Raw genomic sequence first — 10,014 nt, 5'->3', positions numbered from 1 at the left:
AGGTAAATTATCTACCTGTATATAGGTACTATATCAGTACAGGTAAATAATCTACCTGTATATAGGTAGTATATCAGAACAGTACAGGTAAATAATCTACCTGTATATAGGTAGTATATCAGAACAGTACAGGTAAATAATCTACCTGTATATAGGTACTATATCAGAACAGTACAGGTAAATAATCTACCTGTATATAGGTTGTATATCAGAACAGTACAGGTAAATAATCTACCTGTATATAGGTACTATATCAGAACAGTACAGGTAAATAATCTACCTGTATATAGGTCGTATATCAGAACAGTACAGGTAAATAATCTACCTGTATATAGGTACTATATCAGAACAGTACAGGTTAATAATCTACCTGTATATAGGTACTATATCAGAACAGTACAGGTAAATAATCTACCTGTATATAGGTAGTATATCATAACAGTACAGGTAAATAATCTACCTGTATATAGGTAGTATATCATAACAGTACAGGTAAATAATCTACCTGTATATAGGTTGTATATCAGAACCATGCAATAGAACTCCCAGTTATAATCACCCTATAGTTCACTTCATAAATGTCAGTGGTCACAGAGGCGGAATCCTGTCTTACCCACTCATTTTGTGCACATCAACAGCAATTTCTGTACTTAAAATTGAGATGAGATACTACCTGGCTCGGTTCCATGACAACCAGTATATCGCGAGTGGTGGCTCCACACACCAAAGAAGTCCGTAAAAGTCATACTATTTTGATGTTGGTAGAAGTCATGTGACCATGTATATGTATATTTCATGCTAAAATTACATCTATATTAGACTCCGTGTGGTAACGCTATTACTTATTACCTATCAGTGTACCCGACGCTAAATATTAACTTCACTACCTAATATTATCAATGATTAGTAACACATTTTATACAAACACTTCTAATTATGTACAGTTAGCATATATGATACTTACTTTGAACTTTTTCGGTAAATTCATGCTTTCCATTTGTTCGAAACAACTTATGGCGAGTGTTTTCGTGCCGAACTCAACTGACTACGTCTACCAATCACAAAGGATCTGAGGAGCGTTTTTGACCGATGGACATTTAACCTCGTCAAGTCGAAGTTTAAAAAAAAAAAAAAGAGATCTATACACATACACAAAAATGGGTAGAACAAAAGACAATTGTTTACGCGACGAATAGTGACACGATTCGAAATATACACCATCAGGTAATTATTATTGTCTGTATGTACGTTGCCATATTTTCCCAAATCGGATAGATTATGTTCTCACCATATTGTGTATTTTTTTCTTTTCTTTTATATTGTGTGTACCATCTCGTCACACTATTTTTTAACCTTAGTGTACATAGAATTATGATACAGCCAAAAAGTTCTTAACCATCTCGTACACTACGCACGTCAGTGCTAGTACGCTCCACACTTGTCATTTTTCTGATGAAGGTGACCGTGTAGATCTCGTACACTACGTACGTCAGTGCTAGTACGCTCCACACTGGTCATTTTTCTGGTGAAGGTGGCCGTGTAGATCTCGTACACTACGTACGTCAGTGCTAGTACGCTCCACACTGGTCATTTGTCTGATGAAGGTGACCGTGTAGATCTCGTACACTATGTACGTCAGTGATATTTCGCTCCACACTGGTCGTTTGTCTGATGAAGGTGACCGTGTAGATCTCGCACACTACATACGTGAGTGCTAGTACCCTCCACACTGGTCATTTGTCTGATGAAGGTGACCGTGTAGATCTCGTACACTACATACGTCAGTGTTAGTACCCTCCACACTGGTCACTTGTCTGATGAAGGTGACCGTGTAGATCTTGTACACTACATATGTCAGTGCTAGTACCCTCCACATTGGTCATTTGTCTGATGAAGGTGACCGTGTAGTAATTGAAACGTCACAATCTAATCATTTGCGTAATAAGAACTTCGACTGTAATAAGATGTTATTGTTTGCTATTCTACTGATTCTACAGTATTGATGACGTCATAGTATATAGACGCACTCAAACACGCACACAACCATATATGATGAGATGATGTTGAGATCAAAGTGGCAACTTTTATGTATGCCGACCGGAAATGACGTCACACCATTGTCATCCACATCTTGTTATCAACCGGGTTACTGCACCTCCAAATCTTAAATTTGACGTTTCGTTAATTTCCCTCAGCTCTTAGGAGTTCGCTTAATAAGCGTTAATGGTTTGTTTATTATTAATTGGACTAGGCACATCCCTGTCACAAACTTCTAGGATACCATCATAGCGAGTTAAATATAGGTTTTGTATCATAATACTTTTTTTATGAATTATTTTCTTATATCTAAATAGCGGTTGCATTTTATAATGAAATGTTATTCATCATCAATATTATCACTGTTACAATAAGCACAGAATTTATTGTATTTTTTCAACATTGTTAAATCTACCTGTTTTCCTATGTGATACCTGTTTTATTTTCGCGATTTGTTTGATATTTTGTAAGCCAGTAGATTTTATTAAATCCTCTTCAACATAAAATTTACCATCAATAAATCTTATAGTTTTAGTAGACTTATTGACCAAGGTAGCCTGTCAAATTCTTCATAAAACGCAATGTTAGGCGTTATTTTCTTAACCCCAAAATTCTTGTACAAAAATTTTATTGTAATTTTTCAATACCTGGCTCTTCATGAAACCCCAATACTTCGGATTCATAGTTCAAAATACCAAAGTGTGGAAAACACTGAGCTAGTTTCAATAATAATATGTGTAGTCTTACGCACTGTCCTTCCTCGCTCATTTTTTTTTCTTGTGTTATTCTAAATTTTCCATTGAATTTCATCAGAATTCCAAGATATCCAAAACTATTAACATACATTATAAAACCAATTGTCTAACTACTTCAGTTTATCAACATTTCTAAAAACCATTAACTTGGAATTTCAACATTAACATCTAGATCAGTTACAGCGAGTCTTTCATGTTTAAGTCCCTCTGCTGGTTCAGATGAAAATGTGGACATAACCGCGCTCTGTCAATAAGTAAAACTAGTGTGTACGGATTCATCACAATAAGATTTCTGTCGACTTTGCAAAAGACAAATGTAATCGGTTGTTATAAAAGCATGTTAGGATTGAGCAAGAAAGTAGACAGACAAATGGACATCGGTTGAGAGACATATTGACAACAATCAACTTAATAATAAATATATCTAGTTCTTGAATTGCATGTAGTGTATTGTATAGTCAATAGCCAATCGCTATGTTAAGTCGGTCTAGAAAAATAACCGTATACCATATATACAAAATGCAAAAAGAAATTAGATTATGTAAGGTCTGTGTCTTTTTGTCTTACTTAATTGAACTTCTTTTCGCATTTCCCTTAGGTGGTATACGGATATTTTTTAATAGACTAACAATGCACAATTCTTCTTAAGAGTAATCATTATTATTATTATTACATCTTAACGGCCCGTCAACATATAAAAGGTCATTAGGGTCATCAACCAGTAAAACACACAGCAATCCAATAAGGAAATAACATCAAACAAGACCTAAAAAGTAAATCACAAATGCTAAAAATTTTGAATGGAAATATTATCACAAAAGATTAAAATTGTAATTCATATTCTATAATATAGACAAAAATCCTTCAGATAACCTAGAATTTTATAGACCTCAACAGTTTCAAAAAGGGTCTTTAGACTTGTAATGTTACGATAAAATGTAAAGTAAATAGGATTGAATGTTAAAACGGCGTTTGACAAGGTTTGAGGGTAATCAGAGACTTAAATCGTACAAGTTATCGCTATCATAAGCATTGGAGGGGTGATGAAAAAAATCGGGAATTAACATCGGCATTAACAATGCATAATTATTTTAATCCGTAATTATAATTACTAATTTCATAAAGTTTGAATTACCAGTTGTAGATCTCCATTGCTCGATGTCTTACGATCCCCGAAAAAAAAAAGAATAAGAAAAATAACAGGTTTTTGGAGACGTTGAAATTTAGCATGATACTTTTCTCATGGGTTTGTTGTAAAAAAACACAACGTAGGAGAACATGGTGATTGCACATTCCGGTGGTAGTACTGTGACAAAACCTATTAGTGCTAATTACTGCGATCAAGAGGCGTCGAGGACTGGAACGCCTAACACCAACCTTACACAACTATATCATTCAAATTGACAAATACATACACGTGTCTATAATACACAAATAAAGGCGATCTTATCTGAATGTCGGATCAATTGTGAATGAAGTTTAACGTAATTAACCCATTCAGATATTGAGCACGCCATTGTATACATAGGCACTGTTCTTTTGTAGTATTTCCAACCGAGCGCTATAGAAATTTTACTGAAAATATTTCTTTATACATAAATCTGTAGCTTTTTATGGTCTTGGTTTTGAACTTGTGTAGACTTAATCATTATTTGACATTGTATCTCACATTTTCGTGTCCGACATAATTTTGTCTTCATTGTGCAAAATCTATATACAGACAAACTATTCCAGTTGAGAAAATATCGAGTTCTGTTCGTCACATAAATGATAGAGTAACATAAGATATACAAATTACTCAATAGATTGAATACATATTTTAGTTCATTTATCATATTTAACTGTTTGTGGGTAAAATGTACATGTATATCAGCATAGCTTTTGTTGTGGCTAAAGGAATCTATTATTCTATTTAAGTTTCACTCCCAGGTAGGAAAAACCGTTGTAAGTCCATGATTCTCTATTATGTATACGACCTCCATTTCTAAAGACAACCATTTGTGTTCAACGGGGACACTTAATATTAACCATGTCACGTGTCTGAAGGGGTTACAAGGGGGAAATTAATATGAATCATGTCCCGTGTCTGAAGGGGTTACAAGGGGGAAATTAATATGAATCATGTCCCGTGTCTGAAGGGGTTTAACAAAGGACAATTAATATGAGCCATGTCACGTGTCTGAAGGGGTTACAAAGGGGAAATTAATATGAATCATGTCCCGTGTCTGAAGGGGTTACAAAGGGGAAATTAATATGAATCATGTCCCGTGTCTGAAGGGGTTTAACAAACATATTAATTGTCCTTTGTTAAACCCCTTCAGACACGGCTGCATGAATCATATTAATTTCACCAACTCCTGAATACAACCCCTTCTGCACGGCGACATCATATTAATTTCCAAAAGCCAATTTCAAAATACAACTGGCTGCAGGCATGATTCATATTAATTTCACCTTTGTAACCCAACACCATGAATACAACTGTAACTTCAGGCGAATCACACTCTTTAAAAAGCCAACTCCATGAATACAATTTCCCCTGGCCCCTTCAGCACGGCGACATGATTCATATTCCAAAAGCCAACTCCTGAAACCCCTACAACACGGCATGCATATTAATTGTCCTTTGTTCCCCTTCAAAAGCCATGATTCATATTAATTTCCCCTTTGTAACCCCTTCAGACACGGCGAATCATATTAATTTCTTTGTAACCCCAACTTCAGAATACAACTGGCTGCAGGTGAATCACGCTCTTTCAAAAGCCAACTCCTGAATACAACATGGCTCATATTAATTTCCCTTTGTTAAACCCCTTCAGACACGGAATCATGATTTCATAAGCCAATTTCAAAAACCCCTTCAGACTCGGGACATGATTCATATTAATTTCCCTTTTGTAACCCCTTCAGACACGTGACATGGCTCATATTAATTGTCCTTTGTTAAACCCCTTCAGACACGGGACATGATTCATATTAATTTCCCCTTTGAATCACGCTCTTTCAAAAGCCAACTCCTGAATACAACTGGCTGCAGGCGAATCATGCTCTTCCAAAAGCCAACTCCAGAATACAACTGGCTGCAGGCGAATCATGCTCTTCCAAAAGCCAACTCCTGAATACAACTGGCTGCAGGCGAATCACGCTCTTTCAAAAGCCAACTCCAGAATACAACTGGCTGCAGGCGAATCATGCTCTTCCAAAAGCCAACTCCAGAATACAGCTGGCTGCCGGCGAATCATGTCTTTCAAAAGCCAACTCCTGAATACAGCTGGCTGCTGGCGAATAATGCTCTTCCAAAAGCCAACTCCAGAATACAACTGGCTGCAGGCGAATCACGCTCTTTCAAAAGCCAACTCCTGAATACAACTGGCTGCAGGCGAATCATGCTCTTCCAAAAGCCAACTCCAGAATACAACTGGCTGCAGGCGAATCATGCTCTTCCAAAAGCCAACTCCTGAATACAACTGGCTGCAGGCGAATCACGCTCTTTCAAAAGCCAACTCCTGAATACAGTTGGCTGACGGCGAATCATGCTCTTCCAAAAACCAACTGCTGAATACAGCTGGCTGACGGGGGTGCTCTTCCAAAAGTCAACTCCTGAATACAGCTGGCTGACGGGGTGCTCTTCCAAAAACCAACTCCTGAATACAGCTGGCTGGTGGCGATGCTCTTCCAAAAACCTACTCCTGAATACAGCTGGCTGACGGGGGTGCTCTTCCAAAAACCAACTCCTGAATACAGCTGGCTGACGGGGTGCTCTTCCAAAAACCAACTCCTGAATACAACTGGCTGCAGGCGAATCACGCTCTTTCAAAAGCCAACTCCAGAATACAACTGGCTGCAGGCGAATCATGCTCTTTCAAAAGCCAACTCCTGAATACAACTGGCTGCAGGCGAATCATGCTCTTCCAAAAGCCAACTCCTGAATACAGCTGGCTGCTGGCGAATAATGCTCTTCCAAAAGCCAACTCCAGAATACAACTGGCTGCAGGCGAATCATGCTCTTCCAAAAGCCAACTTCAGAATACAACTGGCTGCCGGCGAATCACGCTTTTTCAAAAGCCAACTCCTGAATACAACTGGCTGCAGGCGAATCACGCTTTTTGAAAAGCCAACTCCTGAATACAGCCGGTTGGCGGGAAATGACGTTCTTCCAAAGGCCAACTCCTGGATATACCCGGCTGCAGATGAATCCAATTCTTTCAAAAGCCAACTCCAGCGCACCGCCGACTGTTTGGGAATCACACTCTTCAAAACGTCAACTCTTGTGTTCCTCAGTAATTCAGCAGTTTCTCGCCCTCCTCCCCACGCTGCATTTCAACCAGTCTGCTTCCTTCTATGCCAATCAACACAAAAGAGATTTTTTAACTAGTTCTCCCTCTGTGTAGTGCATCTATCCAAATGACCAGAAGGACTAGAAAAGAGTTATCATTTGCAAAAGTTGGTGGTTAATTAATATGGATGTAACTGAAAAATATGCGTACGCTTTTAGCTACTGTTTGAGGCAGGTATCCTTGTAATGACTGGTGGCTACCCCAATGAACAACAGACAGGAGGCCTACCATATATTATCCAGAGCACCTAGAATGAAATTGTTGCAAAGGACAAAATCAGGACAGCATGTGAAATTCTGTGATTTCAGGTAACAGAGAAACACATACTGGCTTGGGCTAGGATTGAATCCTATCCCTTCTCCACCTGAGGTTGTTCTACTGAGTTATCATACCAACATTTCATTTAAAAATCAATGTCAACTATAAAGGAAACTACATCAGATTATATCTGACAAACGGAGACCACAATTAAAAATAAAAACTGTGCAAAGATAGCATATATTTATTTTCTGTTACAGGATACTGACATCAAGTTAATATGAGTAGTGTTTAAATGGACGGAAGGTTGTTGTATAGCACAATACACCACCAGGGTGTTCTAACCTTGGGTCAATCACATTGTCAAGGTGCCTCAAGGCAACTCATTAATACAAGCCACTCAGATCCTATTGAAACATATTTCTTGTACAATAATTCTGGGCATGGAAGTCAATAATTTAAAGTCTGGTTTTTCCATTATTTTTCATATTTTCATTTATAAATTGGGTGGGGCTGGGAAATGGTTGTACATTTTTTACCCTATACTTTGAATACTGAAGGTGCAAAAGCTATTGTCAAAATTCACTATTTTAAAGCATGTCACCCCATATTTGATTATAAATGCATTGGCTGCATTGAGAAACCTTGACTCATGTTTATTATTGCGATAAATAAAATTCAAGTAATTACTTTGATATATAACAAATACAAACATTTGCCAGAAATGTTTCTTAATCACAATTCTAGTTTAACAAATTAACACACCATGAACAGAATAATTACCGAATATTGGAGCAGAAAAAATACATATAAAAAGAAATCTTTCGATAGAAACTGAAAAAGACTTCCAATATTTTTCGTCCTAGAATATATTGCACAGTTAATTCAAATTTGAAATGTAATACACTTTTTAGTTCCGATCACACACCAAAAGGAACATCATTACTTGATTATTTGTTTATGATAAAAATATTGTCTGTACGTTTTCAACTTAATGAAAGAAAACTACATAAATCACAAAATTAAGAAATTACATATATATTTTGAAAACACTTCTAAATATTTTTTGTAAAGTCAGAAATGCTTTTTATTTTCTTTCTGAACTTGGTACTTGGCTGACATAAAATGTATATTTCATTCTTAAAAAATCGATACATTTAAATTGGATGGATTCAGGACTCTGCAAAAACATAAATGTTATAAAAATTCTTTTCAAAACTAGAAAAATAGATTGAAAAAGACTTTAAGATGTATGAAACAAAACAGTACATTAAAAAAAAACAAAAAAAAATAGGACATGGTAATGTTTTTTCTGTTTCTATACAAAAGTAAATAATAATAAAAAACATTAGTATTAACAATAATTAGTTACCTGGTTTTAGATAAATACACATTACTTGTTTTGTCTAGTTCTAGCAACATTAAGTAAAATACATATCATCACAAATCGATATGAAGATTATTTTATAAAGCAAACTCCAGTCTGGCATGCTTGCTAAATTAACTGGAGGTGATAATTTTCACATATTTTTGCTAATTTGTATAGAATGTTATTTTCCTAATCTGAAGACCATAGTTAATCATGAATTGGAGCTCTTTGACCTGAGCACACATTGATGTGTGTACATTGGAAATTTACAAAGCAAAAATTTTTTGTGATTAATTTCTGAGTCCAATGGTAATTTTTTTTTTCAAAATACATAGATCTAAATTACATGTCTCAAACAAATATACAGTAACATTACATGTGGTTCTACAATGAGAAAATCCTCTACGTGTAAATAACATCCTACAAATTGATATAGATATAGAACAGTAAGACCTGCTTACATAAATGTAAAACAAAATCGTCTAAATTTGACGTGCTTTTTAAGGCCAGCTTATTAGAATATAAAATTTTATTTAACAATTAAAAGATTGAGATACACTTTATACGTGTTGAACAAATTATCTCTATCAAAGACCATTCAAACTTCAAAAATATTTTTTTTAAAAATACCTTTAACAACATTTTCATATGTTACAGCCAACTGTACTTACATGTACCAGTGTAAAAAAATAAAATGGACACAAAACTAATTTAGATTGGACACAAATCATTATTCCAAAACAAAATACATAATGAAGGTGCCCAATATTTTTAGTAGATAAAATACTTTTTTCTTGCGAGGTTTTCATCTATATATCTAGGTTTGTTTCTATTTTCGTCCATTAGATGTCTGTCATGTGATATCTCAAACAAATTTTACCTTATCGCCAATACCTCTCTTTTGCAGAGATTTCTCCTTGTAAGCAATACAAAACAATATTTAAACATAAAACATTAGAAAACCTTCAATGTGATTTCTTTGCCGGTAGATATACACATATTTATATATCCCCATTATTTGAATAATTCAATTTATCAACCATAAATCCATTTTTCTGAGCAGGAAACATTACCATTATCACTAACCCTATTACAAGTAGATATGTTGCCTTTATTTAGATCTTTATGATTAAAAAAATCACAATCCTGTTAAATATACAGAACATTCAAAAACAGAAAAAAATCATATATTATTACATGGAAATTCTCAGTTGGAAAACAGTCATATTTGAAACAGCATTCTCTGTCCTTTTATTAT

This window comes from Ylistrum balloti, unplaced genomic scaffold (genome assembly GCF_031769215.1).
Source record: "Ylistrum balloti isolate Yb309-2 unplaced genomic scaffold, AGI_CSIRO_Ybal_v1 Utg369934, whole genome shotgun sequence".
NCBI lineage: Eukaryota > Metazoa > Mollusca > Bivalvia > Pectinida > Pectinidae > Ylistrum > Ylistrum balloti.
Note: the sequence above shows the minus strand (reverse complement) of the source record.